General features: G+C 42.8%; 1 protein-coding gene across 1 annotated transcript in view; it reads left to right on the forward strand.

Moving 5' to 3' along the window:
• LOC138481266 (fibrous sheath-interacting protein 2-like) overlaps nt 1-18055 on the forward strand; it is a 2966522-nt gene that overhangs the window by 2041973 nt on the left and 906494 nt on the right. The gene's annotated exons all lie outside the window — the stretch shown is intronic.

The following is an 18055-nucleotide window of genomic DNA, read 5'->3' on the forward strand; positions in this document are numbered from 1 at the left end:
TAGCAGTAGCGGAGCAGCAAGACTTATCTCAAGAGTAAGTGAGCAGTACAAATAGTTACACAAAGGACAGCAATTACTATGATTCAGGCAAACACTGACTTGAGGTTTCTAAGTAGAAGAATATATATTTATTTACTTATCAGTTGTATAACAGTTCACCTTTCTAAGCAAGTCAGAAATCACACTTCCCTTAAATTCCAGACAAGTTAAGCTCACAAAGTGAAGTGGGAGCAAAATGGCACTCCAGCAATTTAAAAGGGAGGGAAAGACAAAGTTATTAGAAATTAGGCAACACCAACAGGTAAGTACTCTGAGCAATTTGAACAAGAGAGACTACAGTGAGGAGATCAGCTAGAAAAGGCTTATGGCCAAAGTCAATGGGTCAAAAGTCTTTTGCTCAAGATCACACAGTTCAGGGTAGTTTGTGGTAAAGTTTGTGGCACCGATTCCGGACGAGGTTGGTTGGTAGAAAAGTTAGTTCAAAGAGAAGAGAAGGACAAGCCCTCGGATTGGAGAAAGATTTCAAACACTTTCACCGCGGTTGAACGAAACGGACAACTGGATTTGCACCGTACCTTAAAACGGATAGGGAGCTGTACCTGAGGCGGACGTTCCTGGCGGTTCCTGCAGGCTCACGGTTCCTGAAGCGACTGTCAGACTGATCAGAAGTAGGAAGACTGGAGGGTCCTGCGCCACCCAGGGAAGAATCCAGCAGCCGAGCAAAACACTGAATAAAAGGTGTTCTCCTTAAAACCCAAGCAGGGTCCGACCTTCCTGGCTATCCAGCCCACTGTAGCTCTGTACAGCGCATTCGACCAGAGGAGGGGTCCTGGCTTGGAGTTTGGGTGAACTGGTTGGTCCCACCAGCTCAAGGGAAGAAGTTTCCTGGAGGATCTTCTCTGTCAGATTCGGAGATTCGGACCTGCAGCAGGGCTTTACCGGGCGGTTCAGTCATGGTAGGGGTCCTCTTCTTCCAGTTTCTCGTTGGTTCTTTCGTGCCAGTAGCGACTCTGTCTTTCCAGTCCCACAGACCTGCTTTTTATGCAGTTTTCCCCCATTCATACAGCATGGCTGTCAATCACACAGCAGGGTGGCTGGCCTGGCAAGGCCAGTCCTCTTAGCCAATCAGACAAGAGTGCGACTTGGATTACCAAGGGAACCCATGGCAGGGGTCCAAAGATCTCTCCCTCACATCCTGCCTACCTAAACTATCAGGCGAAAAGACAGCGAACAAAGGAGTCATCCCCGGTTTGGCACGCAGAGTAAAATGCGAGAAAGACTTTAACAAAAAGAAATGGTGAATAAACCCAGCTGGAACCAAAATAAAATGTATTTGGCCAAGCGGGTTTATGTTCGAGGCTAATATAATAGCCTAAAACATTACCACATTTATATAAGATAATCGCGGTAGAAAAGTTAGGGTAGATGCCACTGCCACCAGCCAAGTCTTAATTTTAAGGGAGCGAAACAAGGCTCCAAGAGGTACATACAAAAAGGGATAGGAGTTAACCCTTTCCAATACTCCATGCAAGATGGGGTGTACTGGGTCTGTGGTTGTGATATTACTTTGGGTAGCTCTGCCCCTTTTTTACCCAGACGGCTATGTAACCCCCGGGCCGCGCGCATCAGCGTGCGCGCATTAAGTGCTTGCTCAAGTGCTGCTGTTTGCTGTTCGCTGGCTCACCAGCTCCCAGCTCCAGCTCTCAGGCTCCTTGGTAACATTAGACTGTCTTCAACTTCATAATCCTTACAATTACCCTACGCTTAAAGGCTGACAAGATGATTCCAAACTGGTAACGCTCCACATCGCCACCATTACTGAAGCACTGTGCAAATTTAGACGGTAAGCAGCTGTTTGCTGTATCCTGTTACTAAACCTAATGCATCTGTGCTCTATTTTGAAAACATTGCTCTATTAACAGGCGTAGCAACGGTAATTATTTTCTTACTTTCCTAAATTGGTGAACATTGAACCGCTTGCAGAGACCAGCTCGATTAAGGAAAAGTATGGCGAGCGGCCTCCGCAGCGGTCGTTGTAATGAAGTCATTCCAGCCGTTATAACTTGTTCAAGTATCGACTCATTAATATGTGCCGGACAAACCTCTTATGTTGAGCCGACATTATCTGACATCCTGGCTGCTAGCATAAGCTACAGGGATGAAAATTGTGCTGTGCTTACATCCCACGCTGCCGAAATCCATTGTGCTGACTCTGTATTCACCGCCACCTCCTTACAACCAGAACTCCCTAACTGCAAAAAGGGGAATAGCGTAGAGAAACAGAGGCTTAGGAAGATCTCTTAAACTGTATTGCTTCCCCTGTCACTAATGTTCAGTTTGATACGGTGCTGCGCAAAATGGCAGCTTTAAATGAACAGGTAAGGCGTTCCATAGGAATTCTTACGCCGCATGTATCTAGACCGGTGATAGGGAAAAACCATAAATCCAATTCACCAATGGATTATACACAGGATGATGGCGCTACTAATGATGCTGAGGCCTATACAAATAACCAATCTATGCCTACTGAATTGACATATTCCCCTGATTTTACGAACGTGAGTGTGAAATTCCCACAACCTGAAGCTGTTGACCACTCTGATTCCCACGAGGTGAGCGATGATAGGTCCCCCCAAACCTTTCCTGTCATAATTAAAATCCTTGACTTATTAGATAAAGGGTATGACTTGCCTCACCTTGAATTACAAAAAATTAAATCTACTATGTATCACATATGCTCAAAAATGGATAGGTTGGAGGGATTTCTAATAGCAGCGGATATTTTAAGAATAAAGAATGACGATCAAACAACTATGCAGCCTATTAAAGCTGCACTTTCTCGGAATAACAAAAGTACGCAATATAACATTGACTCTTCACAATTATCTGTGGCGAGTAAACCTATAGTGCCTGAATTAGATTCTATACCTTCCATCTCACTTCCTAACATGGCAATTTGAAATTGTGGCATCGAGCTGAAAGAGTTGAAAGCTGCGATTGAAGTGTCAAATACATTAATTACTCAATTTCTCGAAGCCGGTTCAACAAGTCGAAGACCCTGAAAGTCCCTCTGTGCTTATAAAAGCTATGGATACCATGAACCAAGATGAGAAAATACATTTTCCTGCTGATGACAATCCTGGCTTCTTTTCTCGTCGTACTAAAAAGATGCATCTGCGTGCCGCTAAACGTCATGCTAGCCGACACAAGTATGCACTTTTAAACGACAAAAAAGGCCAGCCAATTTCTACTACCACATTTGAAGTAGTGAGTGATCCTTAGTCCCCTTCCAATGCCGGGTCAGGAAAACAAAATAATGAGGATGATCATATTGACCTTTGCCAACTAACTAAAGAGAGTCAGGGTGCCTTAACCTCACCTTCAAAAATGAATTTTCCTTTACCTGCCTCATCGGGAAATACAAAAAGTCTAGCATTTAATACATTGGCTCTAACCCCAAAGATGACATTAGCTAAGAACTCATCCTTCAAACTCATGAAGCTCCCAATTCTGAATACCAACGAGCCACCAAATGGTACTGAATGGAAATCCAAGGATGTCATTGAAAATAATGAAATCTAATCTAAACAGTTATTTTCCGGTATGTGGTAGGCGTTGTACCACCACTGCATGTGTAAAGCCTGGCTTAAATAAGCCCAGTCTAACTCCAGGAGTGATTCCACCCAACCGTGAGAAAAAATTCTATAGTGAGGCATGTATGACCAATGTACCCATTGCTCCAGCTAAGTCACCCAGTTTTCCTGAGAGCAAAAGGTCAATTAAAGTTAATGGGGCGGGCAAAGCTATTACTCTAATAAAAGATGGTGACCCCTTATCAAATGGCATGCCTACGGAACACTGGGTGAATACAATCCACTCTTTATCTGAGGGCTCCGAAAATCAACACATATCGGCACATGGTTGGGGGTTGAGTAAGGTGTTGCCTGCACTGCCTACCATCGAGCCCCCTAACTCCAACCGTGCTGACATTTTGGAAACCCTTAGGAAAGCAATCCAGGAAGGTAAAATGTCTTCTGAAACTGTATTGAATCAGATGCCCTTAAATTCCCACTCAAACATCGAAATTGCCCCTTTCACGGCACAACCTCATTTGCACACACCAATAAAACCTCCATGATTGGACTCGAGGGAACTGCAACCATATTAGGTAGCTCTCGAATAAATCGTCCCTTTTTACTTGCTTTGTTCTCAAGAATTCCTCAATTAAGGACTCTAAAATCCGACAATATCCTGAGAGTATCACCTGCAAGATTGAATAATTATCGGGCAATATGCTACCTACCATCAGAGTCGATTATGAAATGCTTATGGTTGAATCGCGATGAAATCAAAGACCAAGGGCTTACATTAACAACTTTCTCTGAGGAGCTTGCTGCAAATGAATTTCTCGCATATTCATGCATGGCAGCCGCTGATATTGCTGACTTGAAATCCCAACTAGATACGAAAGACAGCGACTTTGCAGTTCAGGAATTACTAAATTTAGTCGCCAAAAATAAAGGACTTCCGTGGCTAGAACCTATGTTAACTGCAATTCTGAACTGTAAAACACCAGTAGCCATGTCATAGCCATTGCGAATTAATGAAATTAAGATTCTCTCTTGGAACTCATGTGGTTTCCACAACATAAGGTAATGGTATAACTCGCTGCTCATATATAATCTTCCTACAATCATACTTTTTCAGGAAACCATGAAACTAGTGCTCGTTTGTTGCCTGGTTATACTACCTATTGCTCGCCTGCTTCAAAATTAACCCAAGGACGCCCCTCGGGTGGCCTTGCTATTGCGGTCACTAACACCTTGAAAGTGAAAACCAAATTGTTGTGGGAATCTACCAATCTTTTAGGTATACTATTGACTAGGAACAAGGAAAATCGCAGTAATATCCTAATAATCACTTTATACTGGAATCCAGCTAATACTAAACTAGAGGCAATGTTTGATGAAATCGATAAGTGTCTTGAAAGTTCCACGAATAATCATTATCCTCTTGAAATAATAATTGGCGGGGAGTTCAATGCCTATTGTTGTAAAAGCCAGGTAACCGAAGTACTTAATAATAATGTAAATTCTCGGACTAGAGGTGCTGCTTGGAAATCGTATTTTCAAGATTGGGATTTGGACATGGTAGAAGCTAGTGAAACATGCTCAAAATTCACTTGGAAGCGTGGTGACTACTCTTCAATGATAGATTATATATTTCTGTCACATAACCTCCTTGCAGTAACTTCTCCACTATTGATTAGCCCGATAATTCTTGGTGATCATGCTCAAATATCTATTGTATTACAATAAGAAAGTCTGCTACTGCAATTTGATCTTTCCGTAGTTTTCCCTGAGGTTGATCGTCATCAGATATCCCTTAGATGGAGTACAGGTCTTTGCAAATATTTTGGAAATTATGTCTCAAAAAATATAGACACGATTAAAGATAATAAAACAAAATCAGTGATGGAGATAGCAGCTGAGTGCTCAGCCATAATTAGAAGGGGTTTGGTAGACCTTAGTTTTAAGTACTCCAATAAGAAACTTCTACATCCTTATGATCCAAATTGTAAAACTCTTAAAGAGGAATTGCATTTTGGACGAAATGGTGTGTTACAGCGAGATGAGCCGTCTTCACTGGTCATCAGAGGACATCAAATGGGCAATTACTAAATTATCATATTCCAAATCTGCAGGACCAGACGGCCTTCCCCCGTGTGTCTATAAGATGGACCCTGACCTTTGGGCCTCAATTTTAAAAACAAAATTTCAATCAATAATTAGATCCGGGATTATTCCATGCTCATGGCTTTCCTCGAACATTATTCCTATTTACAAGAAAGGTGACCCATCTCTGCCTGTGAATTATCGGCCCATCTTGTTGATCGACACGGAAGCTAAGATATTTGCGAAGGTCTTGTTGTACGAACTGGAAACATTTTTTGAGAAGCATGGTCTCTATTCAAAACATCAGACAGGCATTTGCAAAGAGATGAGTACTTCACTCAATGCTTTGATAATGGCACATGTCATCACTGGCGCTAAAACTAAACAAGCAAACCCTGTTTATATTGCTCTTATTGATATGTCGTCAGCATTTGATACTTTAAAACGGAATATCCTATGGACTAAAATGATGAAGATGGAAATTCCATTACATCTATTATATTTTTTTTATTAAACTCCATACCAATACTTCCTATAAGATAAAGATATCTGCTGACGGGTGAACTACGAAGCCAATAAAGACCTATCTGGGTCTAAAACAGGGATGTAATTTAGCAGCCACTTTTTTCAACCTATATATAGCTGACTTGGATCAAATTTGGAGTACCAAAAATGTATATTCTGTGAAATTGGGTACTATAAGGCTTCAATGGCTTGCATTTGCTGACAACATCATTATATTCGACCCCACTCCGTTTGGTCTACAAGAAAAACTACAACTGTTTGAAGCATTTGCAAGTGCACACAACCTTTCTCCAAATCCTGCGAAAACAGCTATTATGAGGTTTGGTCATAGTACCAGATGTAAAAGTTTCCAGTGGAATCTTATGAAGACTTCACTATAGTTGATCACAAGTACGATTTATCTTGGTTATTATATCTCAGAGAAAAACTCAATTAGTGCATGGATGGAACAATTACATTGTAAGAGCAGGCCATTACTTTCCCAAATGAAATTGATCAATTTAACATATTGTAAATTCTCATTGGTGCCTCTTATCGATTTCTATATGCTTAAAGTTGAAAGTATTTTACTATATGCTATCTGCTTATGTGATATGAGTACATATTTGGATTGTTTACAGGGTACTATGTTAAAGTCTGCTATGAATTTTCCTATGTCCTTACCTAACCCTATAATTAGACACGAATTAGGGCTAGTGGCATTATCCACGCGTAGGAAATGGAGACAGTTAACTAACTATGCTAAGATATGCTTTCCTCCATCAAACAGTCTTTACATTGACATGAAAGAAAATCTGAGCTTGAGTAATATGCCTTCTATAATGGAGTATCAATCAAATATGAAGTCACTATTGACTGAAGTGGAACTGACAGCAGATGATGTACATTTTCGATCAGGGTACAGAAAGAAAAAACTTTTCGAGCTAGATTGGATTACAAAACTTCAGCATATAGGGAAATATAAAATGTATACAGAATATGCTGAATATACAAAAAAACGTATTCCCAGATACTCTTACATTGATTTATTTCCCTGCAATCATTTTAGAAGATCTTTCTTGTGGTTTAAGTTTAACCTATAACATACACGCGAAAGGACTAAACTTTGGAACAAGAAAAAAGATGCTATAACTTGTGAAAAATGTTGCTTCCTCGAATGCTCAGAGTCTAAAGAGACATTAAAACATTTGATTTTATATTGCCTTACTTCAGAGAAAAACAAACTACTCTTTTGATGAAATTTGAAACTTTGGAATATGAGGATTGTTTGAATGTTTTATGGGTAAGAATGATGCAAGGGAATCATAAACCTTTAATATATGCGACTGTGTCATTTTGTAAATTCATAGAAAAAGAATTTATATTTTATGAATCTAAGTGATTTTATGTTTTATATACATGATTTTACTTGACTTTTAATATTTTTACAACTTTTTGTGCTCTATTTCTCTGTCCTATAACGATTGTGCAATTTTGTAAATGTTCTATACCTTTTTGTATACTGCACCAAAAACAAATAAAAATAAAAAAAACACACAAAAAGTGGTGCACATGGAGTAGATGAGGCTCCAGTGCCCATGATCACACAAACAGTGAAAATACACACAGCAAAACACATGTAAGAGTGTGAAAAAGGCTCACACTCTTACCAGGTGAAAAAAGAAATCCTAGAAATCCAGCAAAGCTGCTGGGGGACTCACTAGGTAAGGGAAATCAACCATTTATGAGAATTCTCCATAACAACCTTCCATTCCAAGACAGGTCCCAGGTGAATTGTGAGGCAACAGAAAACACGTTGGAATTGAGGAGAGAATGCATGAGGACAGGAGAGACACAGCAACTCTCACCAAACAGAATTAGCCATACAACACACCAGCAACAGAAGAAAGCATTGGGGGCTGGGGGTGGGGGAAGAGCAGCCCGAGCTCCTGGCTGCTACCACACAATGGTAAAGGGTTTCCAAAACCATGCTGGAGAATGTGCTGGGGCTTAAAGGGGTTTTCACCCTGTAACGTGTGTAATGTAGCCCTTGGGGAAAAGACAGGTACAGATTGGTTCCTATAGCCAATTGAGTACAGCAGCCAGTGGAAGGGGGAAACAGGACCAGCAGGATCAGAGTATAAAAGGAAAGCAAGTGAAAGGGAGAGTGTTGGTTGCAGGACTGAGGTCAGGAGGTGTGATGGTGGACCAAGAGACCAGGCAGAGGACAGATGGAGGAGGGGACCGCTGGAGATTTGTTAGCATAAGTGGAGCAGAGTGCAGATGATGAGGTATTTCTGAGAGGGAGTGGTAACAGGTCTATGTTAGTGTAAGGGGATCTGTGTAAAAGGTGAATGATAGAGAAGGAAACATAGCGATACAGAGGGAGAAGTTTAAGGGAGAATTAGAGAGAGTGATATTGAGAGAGAGGGTGTATGGTGGTAGGGCTGGAGAGAGTGCGAGACAATGGTGGGAGTAGAGGTGAGGGAGGAGTGAAGAGGGGGTAGAGATGGTGGTGATAGGCAGAGAGTGTGTGGCAAGACAAAGATAGAGAAGGGGGCGTAATGAGCGGTAAGGAGAGGTGTAGTAAGAGGTGCAGAGAGGGGTGTAGTGAGAACGTTGAAGTGAGAGGTGAGGAGATGGGTGTGATGGGAGTTGAGAAGTAGTGTGTAGTGAAAGGTGAAGAGAGGGGTGTAGTGAGAGTGTTGCAGTAATAGGATGAATGCTGTGGAGTCATCAATAATCCCCAGCCTAAAGTCTCCACCCATGTTGACATGGGAAGGCAGCCGCTACCTGATCCTGACCCTGGGGGTGTCATTATGGTGGGGGATTACATGTGAGGTGATGGCTGTCAGTGAGACGTGGTGACGCCCTTAGGAGAGACGTGGTATTCTTTTTGTGAGGATGAAGATCCTATAATTGCTGAATACCTGATGGCATGCTGTCACTGCACAAGTCCCTTCCATGTTAAAACCCAAAGAACATTATATAAGAAACCACCTAAACAGAATTCGTTGGCTCACATGTGACTTCCCCTGATTAGATTATAATGGTCCTGTTTTGGGTTAAAGTCTTGAACATAATATCACTGCACATAATATTCACATAACATCTTCTGTTTCTGACAAACTTAAGTCCAACAAACAATTGAAATAAAATAGGTTTGAAAAGAGTAAAGACAATATGGACTTAATTTCCTATAACACTTATGGTACTGGGACAAAGAAGAGGAGAGAAGAGTCAATTTGGAACAGGAACAAACTGGTTACCAGACATTTGGTCGAAAAAAATTGGTCGACCAGACAAATGGTCGAACCAATTTGGTCGAAAACCAAATGGTCGAATTTTATTTATTTTTTATTTTAACCCTTTTTTTTATTTTTTTGGGGGGTCCCCCCTAACCCCCTTTTTTTCTCTAAAAACCCCTTTTTTTACAAAACGAAAACCCAAAAAATAAATATATAAATAAAAAAAAAATTCGACCATTTGGTTTTCGACCAAATTGCGTCGACCAAATGTCATTCGACCAGTTTTCAGTCGACCAAATGACTGGACACCGAACAAACTTAAGGTAAAGATGCAGACTAGTTTTTCTAAGGATCAGCAGCTGTGCGGGAGATTTAAAAATACTGCATCTCATTATGCACAGTGTGGAATTAGAGGAGGAGGTGGTCACAGTTTGAATGAAGGGGAAGAAGCAGAACGCCACAGAGAATGCAGATCAGGAGACAAGCTCTGAGGCAGAGTCATAGAGGCGAGCTGTGCTGATGGAGGAGGACGCTCACAGGCACCCACCTGGATGCATCACATACTTGGAGGAGAGAGACTTTGGCCTCTTTAGAAAAACATTCTATAAAATAAATATTTGTATTAACATCTATGAAACAGATTGCTGTTTCATCCTTCTAAGTAATCATTTTGACATCTTAAGAAGAATACTTTGTGGAAGAAACAGTTGCTTTGGTTTGGAACAAGTGTTCAATGGAAGAGACATTTACTTAGCCAATTTGAGGGACGTGTTGGATGAAAGAGACATTTTTCATTGAACTGAATAGAATATTGTTGAAACAAAATGATTTCAAAACTCTTCCTGGATTGATTGAGGGGAAGGGAATTAAACCCTGGACCCAAGGATTACTTTATTGAAATTATAATTTTGAACTTTTGTACATTTTCGTTGAACTGGGAATAAATAAATGTAACTTATGTACTTTGGTTGTATATGTTAGTGTGAGGGTCAGATGTATTTGGACACAATTTTCTTTAGCTTTAGTTTGATAGGCAGGAACATTATTGTAAGTATAGGGCTCGATAGGCCTTTATCGCATCCCCCTTTATTTTTAATAAACATAGCAAATTTTGCGAAAATTACAACATTGTGTCCGTCTCTCATTTCTGACCCCGCAAAGTAAGCAGTGAGGCCAATGGTATAGTGACAGGTAAGGAGAGGTGGATGATAAAGGTCATAGGAGAGAGATAGACCGTCTAGGTGTAGGAATACTGGAGGGAGTAGAAAGGGACAGAAGGTACTAAGATCAAGGCAGCGTGTGAAACTGTTGTGGGTGAGACTGAATCAGTGTGTCTGCACTTTTCACATAAAGCCACATTGACAACCCTGGGAAGTGTTAAAATAGGACATCTCTAGAAAATCTACAGAGGGAGCCAGATAGATAAGGCCCTCATTACCAGTTGAACATAGATCATAGGTATTACCGATCACTCGTGGGGAAACCTTGCATTTAGGGGTGTCTGGGCTGGGGAGGGAAATCCCACGGGAAAGGAGAGAGGGACACCCACTAGCATATTTTTCCACCCCTTCTCCAGCCTAGTGGATTACATTGTACAGCTGCCTATTGTAACATTGAACCACCTGAAAAGCCTGAGCATCATAACAGAGAATAATCTGCTCAGTTTCAGTTGTTAAAATAAAAAAACAATTCAACACTCTTCAAAACTCTTCAAAACTCTAGGAATTCTTAATGCCTTCTGTGACATCATGGCCATTTAGTACTTATCCTCTCTCATCCAAAGGTGACGTGCCTACTCTATTTCCACATATATCCCCTTGTAACAATCCACCTTGCCTTTACAGGCACTCCTGGCTTCAACCCCTTAACCTTCTCTGACTTGTTCTGCTCTGCTCGCTGCCCACCCCTTCCAATGACCCCCCCTTCCATTATCCATCAGCATCACTCTCCATGCACTCCCCCATTCCAATCCAGCTGAGCCGTAGGGTCTAATTATGCCAGCACTTTACTACTATAACAATCTTGCTGTAGTGTTTTATGGGCTATGGGTCCATAGAGAGCCTGGGAGAATCACATGAAGAGAAATCAAAAGAAGCCATACTGCAGAGAACAACATGCACTCCCAAGAAGCCAGAAAGAATGTATTTTTGTCTCATCATTTCCCTGAACACTTTCCAAGTTGGAGGGCTGCTTGGCTCATGCAGTTCTTTGTAGGGTTCAGAACAGCACTTGGGACAATTTTATTTCGACTTGATTGATGTATGGTAGGCTGTGGCTGCCAGTGGTGTGGCTGGCTCTCTTCTGCCACAATCTAGTGTCTGATTGACACTAACTCTTGCTGGCATAGTGGCTTGGCAATGTGGTTGGCCAGGAGCTTGCACCTGTGCACCAGCAGACAGTCCTGGATGAGTCTGCCAGCTCACAAACATATGTATCAATTTTGCCAGAACCAGACTGACACCATAGCAGGCATGTCTGCAGATTGATGTGTGTAAAGTTTGTAAAGAAACAGTCAGCGCAGCAGAGGCCTAAGCAATATATCTCAAAACCTTCCTCTTCTCCTCTGCTTTCCCTCTCTCTCTCTCCCGTTGACCTACCTATCTGCTGTCCAAACTGGTTTCTTGGCTACCCTCCGAGTCTCACTGAGTATCAGGCTCTTTTTTGATCAGTCACCCTTGTACTGCCTCCGGTCCTACCACGCACGTTGGGGCTGTAACTGTAACCCTACAGTCCCTTGTACTCCTTGCACTACCCATTGCCCTGCTGCCCTGGCTGCACTTACTCAGAGCATTGCTGCCCTGTTTGCCTCTCTCCTCTCCCTTGCACTCCCCCCTTTCCCCTTGCACTTCTCGTTCTTGCACTTGCACGATCTGAATGACACAAAGCCTAGTAAGATTGTTTGTTTTGTCCTCCCTCTGTCTTGACTCCCTTGTCTTGTCAGGCCTAGAAACACTTGTGTACAGGCGCGTTATAAATGACTTATCATATCATATAGTCATCATGAATCAAATATAGGCGGCATCCCATTGAAAGGAAGATGAGCGGGTTTGGATGGTCTCATCCTCATGAAATTGTTATCTCCAGGTCTGCACAGGACTCCAAATAAGTTTAGAGTCTGTGTATCAGTGTGGTAACACAAAATGAAGGGGAGCCTGTAAGCCCTTTTTTTTGAGGGGGCCTCATGCTCTTCGAAGAAGTGCATGCTATTCACAGACTCCCAGGCCAGTATGGGCAATCATGCATGCGCTATGCTCATGATGAGATGCTAATGCTGCAGCAGGAGCACGCCATTTTTCTGACCTGGGTGAAATATGTAAGCATATTTTTAAATCAAACATTACATCTTTTACCTAGTATAGAAGCAAGGAGATGAGGCACACCTGGACCACGCACACCAGGCAGCGTACAGCCATTAGCATTATTATGTACATGACAATGGCAAAGGCTGATTTTGTCACGCATGAAGTGGTTGGCATCTGAGGGGGCACTGGCATTGTAAACGATTCAAGGTCATTAGAAGCAGGTGAATATTTTGAATGAAGGGGCATTGACATCTCCCACGAATTAGCACAAGTGACCCAGGTTAGTGGGGGCCCCTATGTAATGTGGGTAGATTATCCCCCAAGAATAGCTTTAAAATAATGAGTTGAGATTGTACATGCACGATGCTTGAGAACAAAAGGGTAACAAAGCAGATCATTTTTTCTCTATGATATCACTTGAAAGAATCAAAAATATTTCAAATTAAGAGGGGATCTATGAAGGAATGCGGTCTAAAGAGTGATGGGTGTTGCCTAGAAAGGCATACTCGAAACAATAAATCATGACACCCTATATGTTTTGGGTCACTCAGCATGGTGTCAAGTGGTCTGGTTTGCATCCAGTCTGATTATTTTAAATAAGTCTCTCTAGCACCGTTTGCACATAAATCACTGTCTGTAAATAAAAAGGTTACACAGTGTGTGTATATAAACTATAAACAATTCCATCAGTCAGGCTTGTTTTGTTGAAAGTGATATTTGCATGCAGGGGACCATCAAGGTTATGATCTACGTGCTGTTAGGTCTCATGCATACAATTTTAATTTTTTTTAAATGGTGTGCAAAAAAAAGAGTAAGTACAAGTGAAGTCACCTTTACCCTTTCATTTTACTCTATGTTTTTGCAAAATAAATGTAAAAGCTGCTTGAGAATTGCACTTTGCACGTTATATTTACAATATGGTATCCCCTGGTTATATATGGTGTAAAACGCAGGCAGATTCCATAGGAATTCATTTGTTTTACACCTGCATGAAAATCTATGGAGCTGTAAAGCTAGGTGGTTTTGCACGCAGAGTGAGCTTGAGGACGAGGAAATGTATTTCCCCCTCCTGTCTCCACCTCTGCCTGCAAAAGAGTTTTTAAAAGCCCCAGAGTCGTAAAACAAGTATAAAGACATGCATAAACCTTTTGCACCTTATTTTTACTTATTTTACTGCATCACAGATTTTAGAATGAGCCCCTGTAGGGAAATCCCCTTCATTCTGTAAACAAATCACCTATAATAAAGGGGAGAGGGACACATATCATCTTGCTGCTTTGCATAAAATCAGAGAGCATTTTGGGAAAATCAGAACCACAGAATTTTAAGTTTGACAAAAGGGCCTCATTACGAGTTCGGCAGTGTGGGTAAAAATTGTGGTAATGCAGTGGTAACTATATTACCACTGCATTATCGCCACATTACCACACCGCTGAACTACAGGTTTGGAAGTAAGGCAGAGGAAAACTCACTGCCTTACAGCCAAAAACACAGCCAAATGGACAGAATTACTGCCAAAATACCACAAGACTCGTAATGAGGCCCATGTCTATGATACTTGTTTAAGCTGAAATTCATCTGAGCACGTAACACATACTGGATTTGGTACACATTTCATTTTGTCACAACACTCACCCTAACAGTCAAATGTTTGGTATACCTTGGGACATATATACGCTTTTGCTCTTGGTTATGTGGTTTGGGTTATCCTTCCTAAGCTACAGACGTCCTGCTAAGCATTTCTTATCATGCAAGTACATGCAAATTAGTTGAATAGTGAGGGACTGAGGGTAAATAATGGGGTTTAATATTTGGGGGATCCAAATGCAGTGTTCTATGTTTTGAGGGGTTTACAACACCCTTAACCCCCCTGGTAGTTGCACCCATGATCTTAAGGCTGATGTCAAGGTGGCAACCCACTTGCCTCACAGGTTTCCCTCTGAGGGACTTTATCAAACTATTGGAGATTTCAGCATATAACTAAGCTTTGTTATAGCAGCAAGCAGGTTATCCCTGGTGACTAAGACTCCTCTCAACTTTGAACCTGTTATTATAGGAAGAGTTAACCAATTATATTACTCTTAGGAATTCATTTCAATAGAAAATGTAATAATCAATCAATCAAAGACATTTCTACTCTTCGGTTTAGCATGAAGGTATCATTACATAAAACCAAGACAATGGGCCTCATTACACGTTAGGCGGTAGGGATTTACCGTTACCGGTAAGGGATTACCGGTATCGGTAAATCCCCTCCCCAATTACGACCCGGACATACCGCTATTAGCGGCACCGCTAAGTACGGTGGCACTATTAGCGGCAAGTCCGTGAGCGCGCGCCCCCTCAGTCCGGAAATAGCGGCATAGCGCTAATATCACGCCATCACGAGCCATGCGGACATGGCAATACCGGCATGTAGTAGACCCAAAAACCCCTTACCGGCAAGGCGCTAATACCGGCATCGCGAACCACACGTTAAAAGAGCACAGCAGTGTTCCCACCTGCCACAGGTTGACAAAATCAGCACAGGTGGAGGCAATGGAGAATGGCAGCACAAAAGAGCACACCACACCCCTTCCCACACCCATTCCCACACCAAGATGGATGCAATACTAGCAGCATTACATGGGCTAGAGGACATGATTGCAGTGCAGCAGCTACAACAACAGGCAGCACAGAGGAGACGCAGGAGGAGGAGGAGGAGGAGGAGGGCAAGACAGGCGCAGCAAGCACCACCAGTGCACCTAGTGATACCACAGAGGCAGCCACCAATTCCCAGGATCAGAGCCAGTCCAGTCAACCTAACCCCTGAGCAGATACACACCCTGTACCGTCTGGACCGGGATACCATCACCACAATTGTAGATATGATATACAACGACATTGTGAGTCTCATTGACATCCGTACTGCCATCCCCCCTCTACTGAAGGTGGTAACTGTGCTCCACTTCTTGGCCACAGGCACCTACCAGCATACGGTAGGTCAGATGCATGGCATATCACAACCAGTATTCTCACGCACACTGAACCAGGTGCTCGATGCCCTCCTTAAGCACACAAGTCAACACATATACATGCCACGGACTGCCCAGGAGATCTCCAACACCAAAGTTGGCTTCCATTCACTGGCAGGCATCCCAAGTTGCATCGGGGCCATCGACTGTACCCATGTTCAACTGGTGGTCCCACATGCCAATGAGGTAGTGTACCGTAACAGAAAGCAATACCACTCCATCAACATCCAAATGGTATGTGACTCCAATAAGATCATCACACATTGCTGTGCCCGATATCCCAGTTCAACCCATGATGCAATGGTCCTGCGGAACTCGACAATACCACGATACATGGAGCGACATGCTGGACAACGTTTGTGGCTACTTGGTGAGTAGCAGGCCGACCACATGGCAGTGTGATGTGATTGTGAGTGGGGGGGTAGATGCATACTCCAACTGGGCGTGATTGGGGGGGGAGATGCATACTCCAACTGGGCGTGATTGGGGGGGGGGATACATACTCCAACTGGGTGTGAAATGGCGTCAGGAGAAGAATGGACATACATAATTGCATCACTGTACAGTGAGGCAAGCCACAATGGACCAGACACAAAACCACATGCTAGAAGTGAGTGCCACGACAAACATATCTATCCATTACGCCAAACAGGCCATTCCAAACAACATGCACACCGCACAACACACCATTCCCCCCATTACACAAATCAGCAACATGCATATATAAATCACATCTGAAATGTACGCTGAACAACATCAGAAATGATCCGCGCACATGAGTGCATACAAATGGATCTCCTGTAGCCATTGTAGTGAGCCACACCCGTACCCCACCACTGAATTGCCATTGAACAGCATGGGGACATCAACTAAGGAATGGCAGTGTACTAGCAGTGTGGCACCAACGTTGCCAGGGCCAGGAAACACAAATTACTTAAACTCAGGCGGGACATGGCAATCCCTGACGTATGCATGCATGGTGCATGTCCACTTGCAAGGACCACCTCACCTTCCCACATTGCAGTTACCCTGATTGCCATGCGTGCTTGGATCAGTGGATGTCGTTGAAAATGCTATGTTTGTATGTGTGATATGTGCAGGCCCCACTTTATGTAGATACTTACACATACCCATTGTTGCACCCATGCAGGTGATGCAGGTTATCCCCTGAAGAGGTGGCTCCTTACCCCTGTGCGGAACCCACAGAACAGGCACGAAGAGGACTACAATCATGCACACACCCGTACCTAGCGATATGAACCGACCATTCAGGAAGAGCTCACGAAAGCAAGTTATCTTCAGCTGCTTCATAAAGGTGATATAGCATGTTTTTATAGCATGTTTTACTGGTTAGCAGGATTCCCAGTATATAAATGACTGGCAGATTTGGGAAGTAGATGTCCCCGCCCTTAGATTTATGCACAATGCAGGCCCACGCCCTGCAGGTACATTCCACCATGTTGTTTACTCTGGAGGTTCTGTTGCGTGCCGCTAGGAAAACCGACCGCCGGAAGAATGGTGCCACCAGTGCTCTCTCCACCTCTACATATCTTCTGTCTACCCTGTCCCCAGACCAATAGAGGAGGAACCCTGCTTGAGCCACGTCATAATAGGTTGGAAAATCAGGAAATGCTAAACCCCCCTCATTAAATGGCGCAATTAAATTTCCCCCACAAGATTCTGGCCTGCTTCCCTGTACAGATGAACTGCAGTATTATAAATCGTAATTCCTGAAAGTACTCTCTAGTTAGCGCTAGCGGGACATTGAGAAACACATACAAAAAACGAGGTAGCAGCACCATTTTGACTAAGGAGATTCTCCCATAGAGATTAAGGAGTAAGTGCTTCCACCTTCCCACTGCTGCTTTAGCCTGTTCCATTACTCACTGGTAGTTATATTTGTATAAGGCTTTTGGGGTTTGCGTACTTTTTATCTCTAAGTACCCTGTATGGTCCCAGTGCCACTGAAACCTCCACCCATCTGCATAGTGTTTGGTATTATCTGATAATGGAAAAATAACAGATTGTATGGCATTAATTCTAAGCCCAGAGAAGTCCCCAAATACCACTATATCCTGCATAATCGGGTCCAGGTTATGTTTAGGGTCAGTGACAAAGAGCACCATGTCATCCCCATAGGAAGAGAGTACCAATCTGTGTTTGTAAAGCTGAATCCCCCTGTGCATGTGGTGTTCTCTAATCATCTCTGCCAACGTCTCTATCGCCAGCGCAAATAGCAACAGCGACAGAGAACATCCCTGCCGAGTGCCCCTTCCCAACGTTATATTTGGGGTGAGCTGGTTATTCACTCT

This window comes from Ambystoma mexicanum, chromosome 5p, assembly GCF_040938575.1.
Source record: "Ambystoma mexicanum isolate Mex_15411 chromosome 5p, UKY_AmexF1_1, whole genome shotgun sequence".
NCBI classification, from domain to species: domain Eukaryota; kingdom Metazoa; phylum Chordata; class Amphibia; order Caudata; family Ambystomatidae; genus Ambystoma; species Ambystoma mexicanum.